The 13,780-nt window shown below is 44.1% G+C and overlaps 2 long non-coding RNA genes across 3 annotated transcripts in view; one reads left to right on the top strand and one right to left on the bottom strand.

Annotated features, from left to right (window-relative positions):
- Positions 1–554: 554 nt before the first annotated feature.
- LOC134928963 (uncharacterized) overlaps positions 555–13,780 on the bottom strand; it is a 130,507-nt gene continuing 117,281 nt past the window's right edge. The window contains exons 3-6 of one of the 2 annotated variants that reach the window (XR_010178165.1): positions 6,500–6,621; positions 3,403–3,636; positions 2,596–2,965; positions 555–1,120 (exon numbers count right to left, since the gene is read on the bottom strand). This is a non-coding gene — a long non-coding RNA (uncharacterized LOC134928963). The remainder of the gene's footprint in view (positions 1,121–2,595; positions 2,966–3,402; positions 3,637–6,499; positions 6,622–13,780) is intronic. The other variant, XR_010178166.1, reaches the window with a different exon arrangement.
- The window catches only part of LOC134928964 (uncharacterized), an 85,807-nt gene continuing 78,516 nt past the window's right edge, over positions 6,490–13,780 (top strand). Inside the window, exon 1 of the long non-coding RNA XR_010178167.1 lies at positions 6,490–6,569. This is a non-coding gene — a long non-coding RNA (uncharacterized LOC134928964). The remainder of the gene's footprint in view (positions 6,570–13,780) is intronic.

Here is a 13,780-nt window from a genome sequence, read left to right on the forward strand (position 1 = left end):
CTGTAATTGCCACAAAATCCAGGTTATCCCTTGTCATTATTGCAGTTAGCTCTGGAATTTTTGTCTCCTAAGCTCCTAGCATTTGCACACATCGCTTTAAGAATTTTGTCTGTGCATTTGTTATTAGTAGCCATGTCCAGACAGTATAAAATAAATGACAAGTTTAAAGTTGAAATTACCTGTTAAAAAAGTTTAAAGTTGAAATTACTCAAGTTCTGCAGGACAAATACATGAAGGTAAATACAAATGACCTATACAGTACTTAAAACTATTTTTCTTTTATTAATTTAACAAATTATGAATTATTTGAAACAAGAATTACAATATAAATAAATATATACAAATATATAATTTCAATTAAATTGTAATATAAATCTCAACTTGTTTTAAAATATTAAATATAACTTCACATAATAACTTTAAAAAAGACTATATACTGTATAGCTAAAGTATAAACATATATATATATATATATATATATATACATCTATAATAATTATTATTATTATATAGAAAAACTGCACTATTAAAGATTTTGATAGTGCATGCTATCAGGGGGCAGGTTGGGAGGGAGCAAACCCATGAAGAAGCCACTACTATCATTGGTGGGGGGCATGGGTGCACAGAAGGGGATGGTGGCCACATTTCAAAGTGGGGATAGTGGGATATTGATCAAGATAATATGGCATGGTTGTGGGATAGGTGCAGGTCAGATAGGATTGACTTCCTGGTGAGGCATAGGCGGTTATTTGTTAACTGGATGTGTCTGTTAAGGGTACCAACACTGGCCAGTATAAATGATCCCCCATAATCCTCTCTTCTTCTGCCCTCATTGCAGTATCCATGCTTCTTAGCTTTTTGGTGACGGTGCTCCCCACATGGTCCTATTCATCCTCATCAATTGCCATGAGCCGATTGGCTAACTCAAGGAACTGAGGAGTCATAGGTTTAGACGTATTCCAACCCTGATGTGGCATTTCACGTCCTCTCCTGGGGCCTACTTCAGGCAGCTGTGAGGCTACTGGGTGCTGGTGATGGGGGTAGATCAGAGGACAGGTGATGGAAGCCCTGGCGATGGCTCTAGTGTCTGCAAACTTCCCTCATCTACGGGCAGAGAAGACTGTAAAAAAAACCTAAAATTATTGATCAATAAACAAATATGTAAATTTTTGTAACAACATTTTTCTTTGTATCTTTCAGTTCCCTAATAGTGTTGAAGTGTGGCAGGCTATTGTGAAAGAATTTGAGGAACAATGGAATTTTTCCAATTGTGGAGGAGACATAGACGGTGGACGCATCCGTATTATACCACCAGCTAATAGTGGTTCCTTTTTCTACAATTATAAAGTCTTCTTTAGTATTTTTTTATTACCAATGCTAGATATGAATTTATCTTTGTGGACATTGGAAAAAATGGAAAAATGTCTGATGGCGATGCACTGGAAAAGATCAAGTTCCATGAGTAACTGAAAACCAATGGACTGAACTTACGAAAATGTACACAGAATACACACCTCCTAAACTTTGTGTTTGTGGCTGATGATGCTTTTGGATTGCATGAAAACATCGTAAAACCCAACCCTCACAGTGCACATAATAGTGAAAAAAGAATTTTCAATTACAGATTGTCCTTAGCTAGAGAGTGGTAAAGAATGCTTTTGGCATACTAAGCAACAAATTTAGCATTTTTTCATACTGCCATTAATTTGCGATTAGACAAAATGGACAAAGTGACTATGGCATGTTGTGTCCTGCACAACTATCTATGCCATGAATCACATAAAGCACACCCCACAGTTTCTACCATGGATAACTGTGAAACTGTTGAGGAGGCAATAGGGTTAACTCCATTGCAGAATAATCTAATTAGAAATTGTAGTGTACCGGCTAAAATGACCAGGGAAGAGTACTTGCAGTACTTTAATAGTGTAGGCAGAGTTGCATGGCAGGATGACATAATAGACTCTAATGGATTTATCACGTGCTACCTTTACATTTATATTGGGATATTTGAGTTTGTTTTTTATAAAAATAAAAAAAAACATTTGAAATGTGCATTCTTTGTTCCTCATTCCGAGTTGTTCACTCGCTAGCTGCCTTTAGCAGCATTGCAAATGCTAGGCCGCCACCCTCTGGGAGTGTATCTTAGCTTCGCAGAATAGCGAACGAAAGAGTAGCAGAATTGCTACTAAATATTTTCTTGCAGTTTCTGAGTAGCTCCAGACCTACTCCTAGATTGCGATCAGCTCGGTCCGTTTAGTTCCTGGTTTGACGCCCTGCGTTCGGCCAGCCACTCCCCCGTTTCTCCAGCCACTCCCGCGTTTTTCCCTGACACACCTGCGTTTTTTAGCACACTCCCGGAAAACGCTTAGTTACTACCCAGAAATGCCCCTTTCCTGTCAATCACTCACCGATCAGCAGTGCGACTGACAAGCGCCACACGAACAACAGCAAAACTGCTAAGTTTTTAGTTAAATAACTAAGCGCATGCGCGCTGCGTACCATGCGCATTTAGCAACAAATCGCAGCATAGCGAAAATCAGCAACGGGTGAACAACACGGAATGACCCCCTTTGTTATTTACTGTGTACTTACATCACTTAAGGTAAACTCCTCCAGTTCAGGGGTGGTAGACGCCAAAGCCAAGGCACCCAAGTCCAAAGGTAGATTGGCGATGGACAGCCTAGGCAGCTCCTGGTCGACGGTGAACACCAGGAGATTAAAGAACCATAACTTCTGCCCCTGATTTTATAGATGATTCCCTTTTTTTTTAGCTTCTTCTTGAACACTGACCTCATGTTGGCAATTTTTGCCATACCCAGTCAGCATTTGCCACAGGGTAGAATGGCAGGCTGACCTTCAACAGTTCCTCCAGCACTACAGCCCTCTGTTGTCTATTAGACTAATCTCTGGATTTTGAATTCCTAAGGCATTTCACATTTTTCGCTGCCATTTTTATGAAAATCTGTGTAAAAAGTATTCTTTAAAAATAAGCAGTAGGTACTCATGAAGCACATGACTGAACAATTTATATAAAACATAAAGCTGTATAGTCCTTAACAATTCTTAATTGGTTGCTAATATGTCCAATATCCAAAAACAGTTTAGGAGACTTTTAAAAACTGCAAACTGATCCAATTTTTAATAGCAAAACCTAGATACACTAGTGTGCTTTATCTATATGTTTTAGAATACACAATACACAGTTCTAATTGCAACAAAGTGTTTTCTGCATTCATTGCTTACAAAATATACACACATATATTTTAACATTTATAGATATTTAGATGGACACCATCTACAATGTTATAAAGCAATCTATGTTGTCAAGCACACTATATAAATCAGTCAGCACATTGACGGAATCATTATAAAAGTTGAAAACAGTATGCTCATACTCACCAAGAGCAAAAATGCATATTATGAATCTATTCTTTACGGGATGGAACGAACATCCTGGTAATGCTGAATGAAGATTCTTTATTGACGATGTCCTACAAAACAATGTGATTGGTCCATTCTGATTGAATCAACGGCCCATGCACATCCTAGATGCTACACAACAGCAAGACAGACCTCGAGAAGCCATGCTGGGGGGAGAGGTTCAAGAAAACATGGAAGGGGGGAGGATACCAGCTGTAATAAATTGCAAAAGAAGGTTGCAGATAGCGGTATGGGGGATGGAGGAAAACAAGAGATAAGAATTTAAAAAGCACAGCCATCTGCTGAGTTAGAGCTCATGGTCAAAATTATGTATCAACAGGACTAAGATTGTTCATGGAGAAGTTATCAAAGATCAAACTACAGAAAAGAACTTGTCATGCTTCGCCTAGTAAAATAAATTTGTGAGAAATTTGGTAAAATACGCAACAAGTACCAACTCCAAAAAAGATGGTCTGACTTGAAACATAAAGGCCCTCATTCTGAGTTGATCGCAGCAGCAAGAAAGTTAGCAATTGGGCAAAACCATGAGCACTGCAGGGGAGGCAGATATAACATGTGCAGAGAGAGTTAGATTTGGGTGGGGTGTGTTCAAACTGCAATCTAATTTGCAGTGTAAAAATAAAGCAGCCAGTATTTACCCTGCACAGAAACAAAATAACCCACCCAAATCTAACTCTCTCTGCACATGTTATATCTGCTTCCCCTGCAGTGCACATGGTTTTGCCCAATTGCTATCAAAAATCCTGCTGCGATCAACTTGGAATTACCCCCAAAGAACAGCACAAGACAATTATCGGAATAATAAAGAAAAGTGAGTAAAACAAGTTTTGATATTGTTGTCAATAAACTTTTCTTTGATGATGGATATATGCACTTGACTGTAATGTCCTATTTTTTGCAGAAATGAAAAGTCATAGAAGACAAGTGGAAGATTCCAGTGTCAGTGCCTGTGGGAAGATAAAAGAAGTCACAGAAAGTAAATACAAAAATGAAGAAGTCTTTACCACACACTCATATACTGTACCTGGATCCTTTGGTGAATATACCCCTTATCTTGCCATCTCTAGATGATATTTATCACAAGAGGGATACACAGTGGTGCAAGTAGAAAAAAGTCTTATGGGTACTGTGTGCGCGCGCCGAAGGCGCGCGCGTTAAAAAATGGGTGTTGTCAAATGCCACATGGGGCATGGCCAATGAAAATGGGGGCGTGATACACATACGGGGGGAGGGGCAGATACACATATGACCCCAATAGTGCCAGATACAAGTTGCCCCACATTGCCAGATATACATTGCCCCACAGTGCCAGATACACATTGCTACACAGTGCCAGATATACATTGCCCCACAGTGCCAGATATACATTGCTTCACTGTGCCAGATACACAAATGCCCCTAGAGTGCCAGATACACATTGCTTCACAGTGCCAGATACACATTGCCCCACAGTTCCAGATATACATTGCCCCACAGTGCCAGATATACATTGCTTCACTGTGCCAGATACACAAATGCCCCCAGAGTGCCAGATACACATTGCTTCACAGTGCCAGATACACATTGCCCCACAGTGCCAGATACAAAAATGCCCCCACTGTGTCAGATATACATTGCCCCCCAGTGCCAGATACAGAAATGCACCCACAGTGCCAGATATGCCCCCAGTGCCAGATACAGAAATGCCCCCAGTGCCAGATACACATGTCCCCCCAGTGCCAGATATGCCCCCAGTGCCAGATACAGAAATGCCCCCAGTGCCAGATACACATGTCCCCCCAGTGCCAGATATGCCCCCAGTGCCAGATACAGAAATGCCCCCAGTGCCAGATACACATGTCCCCCCAGTGCCAGATATGCCCTCAGTGTCAGATATGCCCCAGTGCCAGATACACATGTCCCCCCATTGCCAGATATGCCCCCAGTGCCAGATATCCCCCATTGCCAGATATGCCCCCCAGTGCCAGATATGCCCTCAGTGTCAGATATGCCCAATGTGCCAGATATACATGCCCCCCATTGCCAGATATGCCCCCAGTGCTAGATATACATGCCCCCCAGTGCCAGATACACATATTTCCGCAGTGCCACATATGCCCCCAGTGCCAGATACATATGTCCCCGCAGTGCCACATGTCCCCAGTGCCAGATACACATGTCCCCCCTTTGCCAGATATGCCCCCAGTGCCAGATTTGCCCCCCAGTGCCAGATATACATGTCCCCCCTTTGCCAGATATGCCCCCAGTGCCAGATATGCCCTCAGTGCCAGGTATACATGCCCCCATTGCCAGATATGCCCCCAGTGCCAGATATGCCCCCAGTGCCAGATACACATGTCCCCCCTTTGCCAGATATGCCCCAGTGCCAGATATGCCCGCAGTGCCAGGTATACATGCCCCCAGTGCCAGGTATGCCCCCAGTACCAGATACACATGTCCCCCCTTTGCCAGATATGCCCCCAGTGCCAGGTATACATGCCCCCATTGCCAGATATACATGCCCCCAGTGCCAGGTATGCGCTCCCCTGCTCACCGCTGCTGTCTTGTGTGTGAGGGGAGGCGTCCTCAGTGTCCGGCGGGCGGCGGGTGTGGCTGTGTCTGTTCAATTCAGGGCCGATCCGTGAGCCAATCAAAGCTTGCGGTCCGTCAGCCTCGGCTGCCGGTCCGCGAGCTCTGATTGGCTCACGGGCGGCGCTGAATTAAACGAAGACACTGAGGGGCAGGAGAGGCGCAGGCTGTGCTCTCCTCCCCTCACATCAGCGGCGATGAACGTCGGGAAGCGGCGGTGAGCAGCGGAGGGAGGGAGCGGCGAGGTGCGGCGGCCCGTCGGTGTGGGTACAGCGTACCCATGGCTAAATTCTTAAGGGTACGCCATACCCACCCGTACCCACACACTTGCACCACTGGGGATACATCAGAGGTACATCAAGTGATATCCATATCCAGCAGTGTCCATGTTGAGCACATACGGCTAGTCACGTGTGGGTGCAAGGGTAAAAAATGTATTAATTAACATATTTTTGTCTTCTTCCCACATAGACATAATAGAACTTACCAACGACAGCGTGGAAGGGGAGAGGAACATCAAAGTCCCAGAAAGTTCGAGTGAGGAGAGTAAAGTAGAGGTAAAACTCTCTTATTTAAAGCACTGCCTCAAAGATTTGGGTGAAAGAATCACTGCGAAAAAAAATGACCAACATTCAAAATAGTTTTACACATGCCTACTTTTTACATGAACAAATATCATGGCACATAAACACTTTAATTAAACCTGTTTACCTGTTTTGTTAGTCTGTTATGGTAAGGGGTTGTTGTGGGTCTAGATTGTTATGTTTGGGCTGTATCCCATATTTTACTGTGCACTTTTTTTTTCTCATATAGAATGTTATTGAATTTTAGCAAACAGGTGGGGTGGGGGTGGGGGGTACAGAAATAAGGAAATGGAAGAAAAGGAGAAGAATCGGGAAGTACACTCAATATCATACAAGGTCATACAAAAGATTACGAAACCAGAGTAAGGTTCCGATACAAATTATTATAGTCATGTAATACAGAAAATCAACAAGATACTGTGGCTTGTGGTAGAGGAACCGTAGGTACATGATCACATCAAAACATTAAAAGACATTAATAGTAAGAAAAAAGTGAAACCCCTACTTATTTGTGGCAGCAGAGAGAGATCTAACAGTTGTCTCTTGGGATTTTAAGAGCCAATAGTTGCTCCAGGGAAACCAACGTAACCATGGGCAGTATGTCGAGGAGGAATAAATAGTGCCTGCAGTTTCAAATACAAAATGGGAGTGAACCATATTTTCAATATCTGCAATAGTGGGAACCACCGGGGTGCGCCACTGACGAGCTATCAGAATTTTGGTTGCTATAAGAATGTGGCCCAGTATATATCGGTCATTTTGTGAAAGGTCGCCAAAATAAACATGAAGGATGGCTAATTTCAGATGAGGATTCACAGAGAGACCGAGGACCCTTGTAATAAGTGTGGATACTGAGGTCCAGATATCTGAGATAGCAGGACAGGACCAGAAAATGTGAAGCAGCGTCCCCACATTGCCACAATTTTGACAGCATACAGTAAATCAGACGTAGTGGATTTCATAACATGCAAGCAAGTCGGGGTTATATATAGACGGTAAAGGAGTTTCTAGAATAGCTCAGTGTGGGATATACATCTAGAGAGGCAAAATCCGGTTTGGAAAACAGCTCTCCAATTCTCTGCCGAGAATGTGCAATTCAAATCGACTTCCCATTTGGTTTGGGATATGAATTTTGAAGGGGATTGGGAATCGACAATGAGGTGGTACCATTTTGCTGTACCACCCCTGCTGATTGATTTAGAGATTAGTTCTAGTATGTATTTAGGAATGGGCGATATTCCGCGGGACTGCTGTGTAGATCCCTGCAGCCAGTGTCTTAATTGAAGGAATTTATAAAATTCCTTATGAGACAGGGAAAATTGAGATTGGAGGAGGGGAAATGCTAAGAGGGAGCCAGCGACCGTTACTTCCCTGAGAGAAGTAACCCCTCTGGACAACCAGGTATCAAACCTAGGATGAGGATAGTCATACCCTTCAGGGAGAGGTCAACAGAGGGGAGGGAAATATCACTTCGCTTACACTAGTTCCAGCCACGCTTTTCATGTATGCAGAACAACACTGGAATTAGTGACGGCCGCTTTCCCCTCACTAGGTGGAAGCCACAGTACATCGGCAAGGGAAAGAGGTGATATTAAACCTTGTTCCAGATGGACCCAAGATCTCAGATCATCATGAGCAAACCATGCACCTGTCTGGGCAAGGATACATGCTGGTTGGTAGGAGTGCAAATCAGGGTGGGCAAGGCCTCCCTCCACTTTAGGCATAGACATTGTTTTACGCGCGAGTCTTGTTTTTTTGCCCCCCAGACATATTTAATACATATAGAGTTGAATTTAGTAAAACGATATTTGGAAAGCATCAAAGGGATAGTTCTAAACAAATAAAGTAATTTGGGGAGAATCAACATTTTCAACGCGGCAATACGCCCCTACTGTGCACTTTCTTTTTGCAGTGAACATATAGTGGTATATGTCTCACATACAGATGGAGCCTCCCTTATATTTGCCTGCCTGATCGCAGGCGTGCACTCCCAGTGTGACTAGGCGATTTGTCCGCCTAGTCACGCTGGGAGTGCACAGAGCCACTTCCCATTGTAAGCATCTCTGTCTGGGCGCGTCTCTGAATTGGGTACGTCTCTCTGTCCGGGCACACAAGCCCGTCCAGACGGTGATGCTCACAGAGTCAGGCGCACCAAGGTGGGCGCACCTAGTCACAGACGGAGCCACGACTAGCATGGCTCCATCTGTATAGGGCCTAATTCAGACCTGATCGCAGCAGCAAATTTGTTAGCAGTTGGACAAAACCATGTGCACTGCAGGTGAGGCAGATATAACATGTGCAGAGAGAGTTAGATTTGGGTGGGTCATATTGTTTCTGTGCAGGGTAAATACTGGCTGCTTTATTTTTACACAGAAATTTAGATTTCAGTTTGAACACACCCCATCCAAATCTAACTCTCTCTGCACATGTTACATCTGCCCCCTGCAGTGCACATTGGGGGTAATTCCAAGTTGATCGCAGCAGGAATTTTTTTAGCAGTTGGGCAAAACCATGTGCACTGCAGGGGAGGCAGATATAACATTTGCAGAGAGAGTTACATTTGGGTGGGTTATTTTATTTCTGTGCAGGGTAAATACTGGCTGCTTTATTTTTACACTGCAAATTAGATTGCAGATTGAACACACCACACCCAAATCTAACTCTCTCTGCACATGTTAAATCTGCCTCCCCTGCAGTGCACATGGGCCCTCATTCCGAGTTGTTCGCTCGCTAGCTGCTTTTAGCAGCTTTGCACATGCTAAGCCCCAGCCTACTGGGAGTGAATCTTAGCTTTGCAGAATTGCGAACGAAAGATTCGCATAATTGCGAATAGAAATTTCTTTGCAGTTTCTGAGTAGCTCGGGACTTACTCTGCCACTGCGATCAGTTCAGTCAGTTTCGTTCCTGGTTTGACGTCACAAACACACCCAGCGTTCGCTCAGACACTCCCCCGTTTCTCCAGCCACTCCCGCGTTTTTCCCAGAAACGGCAGCATTTTTCCGCACACACCCATAAAACGGCCAGTTTCCACCCAGAAACACCCACTTCCTGTCAATCACACTCCGATCACCAGAACGATGAAAAATCCTCGTTATGCCGTGAGTAAAATACCTAACTTTTTAGCAAATTTACTTGGCGCAGACGCACTGCAAACATTGCGCATGCGCAGTAAGCGACTAATCGCAATATAGCGAAACTCGGCAACGAGCGAACAACTCGGAATGAGGGCCATGGTTTTGCCCAATTGCTAACAAAATTCCTGCTGCGATCAACTTGGAATTACCCCCATTGTTTTGCCCATTAGCTAACAAATTTGCTGCTGCAATCAGGTCTAAATTAGGCCCATAGTTCCATGCCAGTAATACATTACACGGGAACAGGCCAGGATGTTAACATGTGATGTATTGTTGGCATGGGAATATATAGGGACATATACCACTATATGTTAAAAGGCTGTATCCCATATTTTACTGTGCATATAGGCTTTTTTGTGGATTGGGGTATGCTACAGTGTAATCTTTATTTTCAAATGTATTTTGTATTGCTTTACAGTTTGTATGTGGATGACAACATTTTGTTTTAATAAAGCAGTTTTGGAAATGATTTTTTTTTAAATAAATAGGTTAATAATATGTCATAATGGTAGAAACAGGTAGAATGTGATTATTAGTATTCCATAAGCATAAAAACCAGAACAAAGTGATTATTCACTATATATTCTTTATATTTATTTGTTGATGGAATGCTATTGGAATGAAGGTATACAAGTTATAAGAGTTAATATGGAGGGAACTATTACATATAATCAATTATTTAGCACTTTGGGACGAAAAGTCGGTATGTAACAAGAAAAGGGCAAATATTTAACAACAAGGTATTGTTTACATGTACTGTAGTGCTGAATACGAGACTACGTAGCAAGAAAACACCCATAGTGGAGGTGCCGCTGCAGGAGTATAACTGCAAAAATAAGATTTTACTTACCGGTAAATCTATTTCTCGTAGTCCGTAGAGGATGCTGGGACTCTGTCAGGACCATGGGGAATAGACGGGCTCCGCAGGAGATAGGGCACTTTAAGAAAGCTTTGGACTCTGGGGGGTATATTTACTAACATTCGTAATTTTCGGAAAAAGGTCAAAGTTCAATCACGAATGACATCGACAGTGTAAAATTGCAACTTTTTGAATTGATTACGACTAATTTACTAAGCTGCCGTATTTTGCCTTTTCGGGTTTTCCGATGTCGATGTCATTCGTTTTTTTTTTTCTGTTTTTTACGGAAGTGATTAGCAAAACACTGCCGACTTTTTCAAAATTAATCTCGGCCGGATCTGTGTGATCCGTGCTGGGGTTCATTTTTTTTTTTTTAAATAAACACTGTAAAACTTTAAAAAAAATTGCGTGGGGTCCCCCCTCCTAAGCATAACCAGCCTCGGGCTCTTTGAGCCGATCCTGGTTGCAGAAATATGGGGAAAAAAATGACATGGGTTCCCCCATATTTAAGCAACCAGCATCGGGCTCTGCGCCTGGTCCTGGTTCCAAAAATACGGGGGACAAAAAGCGTAGGGGTCCCCCGTATTTTTAAAACCAGCACCGGGCTCCACTAGCTGGACAGATAATGCCACAGCCGGGGGTCACTTTTATGTAGTGCCCTGCGGCCGTGGCATCAAAAATCCAACTAGTCACCCCTGGCCGGGGTACCCTGGGGGAGTGGGGACCCATTCAATCAAGGGGTCCCCCCCCCCAGCCACCCAAGGGCCAGGGGTGAAGCCCGAGGCTGTCCCCCCCATCCAATTGGCTGCGGATGGGGGGCTGATAGCCTTTTGTGAAAATGAAAAGATATTGTTTTCAGTAGCAGTACTACAAGGCCCAGCAAGCCTCCCCCGCATGCTGGTACTTGGAGAACCACAAGTACCAGCATGCGGCGGAAAAACGGGCCCGCTGGTACCTGTAGTACTACTACTAAAAAAATACCCAAAAAAAGACAAGACACACACACCTTGAAAGTAAAGTTTTATTACATCCATCCACACAAACATACATACATACTTACCTTATGTTCACACGCAGGTCGGTCCTCTTCTCCAGTAGAATCCAAGGGGTACCTGTTGAATAAATTATACTCACCAGCTCCAGGGTCCCAGGCTCCTCGTAGCATCCATTTGTAATCCACGTACTTGAATAAAATAAAAAAACGGACACCCGAGCCACGCACTGAAAGGGGACCCATGTTTGCACATGGGTCCCCTTTCCCCGACTGCCAGAAACCCACTCTGACTTCTGTCTAAGTGGGTTTCTTCAGCCAATCAGGGAGCGCCACGTTGTAGCACCCTCCTGATCGGCTGTGTGCTCCTGTACTGACTGACAGGCAGCACGCGGCAGTGTTACAATGTAGCGCCTATGCGCTCCATTGTAACCAATGGTGGGAACTTTCTGCCCTGCGGTTGACCGAAAGTGACCTCACCGCTGAGCAGAAAGTTCCCACCATTGGTTACAATGGAGCGCATAGGCGCTACATTGTAACACTGCCGTGTGCCGCCTGTCAGTCAGTACAGGAGCACACAGCCGATCAGGAGGGTGCTACAACGTGGCGCTCCCTGATTGGCTGAAGAAACCCACTTAGACAGAAGTCAGAGTGGGTTTCTGGCAGTCGGGGAAAGGGGTCCCATGTGAAAACATGGGTCCCCTTTCAGTGCGTGGCTCGGGTGTCCGTTTTTTTATTTTATTCAAGTACGTGGATTACAAATGGATGCTACGAGGAGCCTGGGACCCTGGAGCTGGTGAGTATAATTTAATCAACAGGTACCCCTTGGATTCTACTGGAGAAGAGGACCGACCTGCGTGGGGCCATAGGTAAGTATGTTTGTATGTTTGTGTGGATGTATGTAATAAATCTTTACTTTCAAGGTGTGTGTGTCTTGTCTTTTTTTGGGTATTTTTTTAGTAGTAGTACTACAGGTACCAGCGGCCCGTTTTTCCGCCGCATGCTGGTACTTGTGGTTCTCCAAGTACCAGCATGCGGGGGAGGCTTGCTGGGCCTTGTAGTACTGCTACTAAAAACAATATATTTTCATTTTCACAAAAGGCTATCAGCCCCCCATCCGCAGCCAATTGGATGGGGGGGACAGCCTCGGGATATTTGATGCCACGGCCGCAGGGCACTATATAAAAGTGACCCTCGGCTGTGGCATTATCTGTCCAGCTAGTGGAGCCCGGTGCTGGTTTTAAAAATACGGGGGACCCCTACTCTTTTTGTCCCCCGTATTTTTGGAACCAGGACCAGGCGCAGAGCCCGATGCTGGTTGCTTAAATATGGGGGAACCCCTGTCAAATTTTTCTCCATATTTCTGCAACCAGGATCGGCTCAAAGAGCCCGAGGCTGGTTATGCTTAGGAGGGGGGACCCCACGCAATTTTTATTTAGAAAATAACCACTTTCCCACCCCTTCCCACTGATATACATACACGGATCTCATGGATCCCTGCATGCCTATACAATCACGGATTAAAAAAGCAGGTCTGTTTTTTTTTAGCACTTTTTTACGAGTTGTGATTTTTCACGGCAGTGTTTTATTTTATTTTTTGCTTTGCACTTCTTAGTAAATGACCGAGATTCATACTTAAACAGCCGCGTTTTGACCGATGGTGTATTCATTCGTAATTATTTTCATGGACTACCCAAAAAATACGAATGCCCTCATCACTGCCGTGATTTGAGTTTAGTAAATTACCGAGATGACACTTTGAAGAAAAAACGGCATCTCGGTCAAAATCGGGACCTTAGTAAATATACCCCTGGGTGTGCACTGGCTCCTCCCTCTATGCCCCTCCTCCAGACCTCAGTTAGGGAAACTGTGCCCAGAGGAGATGGACAGTACGAGGAAGGATTTTTGTAAATCTAAGGGCGAGATCCATACCAGCCACACCAATCACACCGTATAACTTGTGATAAACTACCCAGTTAACAGTATGAACAACATCATAGCCACGGTTCAACCGATAAACAATAACATAACCCTTATGTAAGCAATAACTATATACAAGTCTTGCAGAAGAAGTCCGCACTTGGGACGGGCGCCCAGCATCCTCTACGGACTAGGAGAAATAGATTTACCGGTAAGTAAAATCTTATTTTCTCTAACGTCCTTGAGGATGCTGGGACTCCGTAAGGACCATGGGGATTAT

The sequence above is a fragment of the Pseudophryne corroboree genome, chromosome 5 (assembly GCF_028390025.1).
Source record: "Pseudophryne corroboree isolate aPseCor3 chromosome 5, aPseCor3.hap2, whole genome shotgun sequence".
Classification (NCBI taxonomy): domain Eukaryota; kingdom Metazoa; phylum Chordata; class Amphibia; order Anura; family Myobatrachidae; genus Pseudophryne; species Pseudophryne corroboree.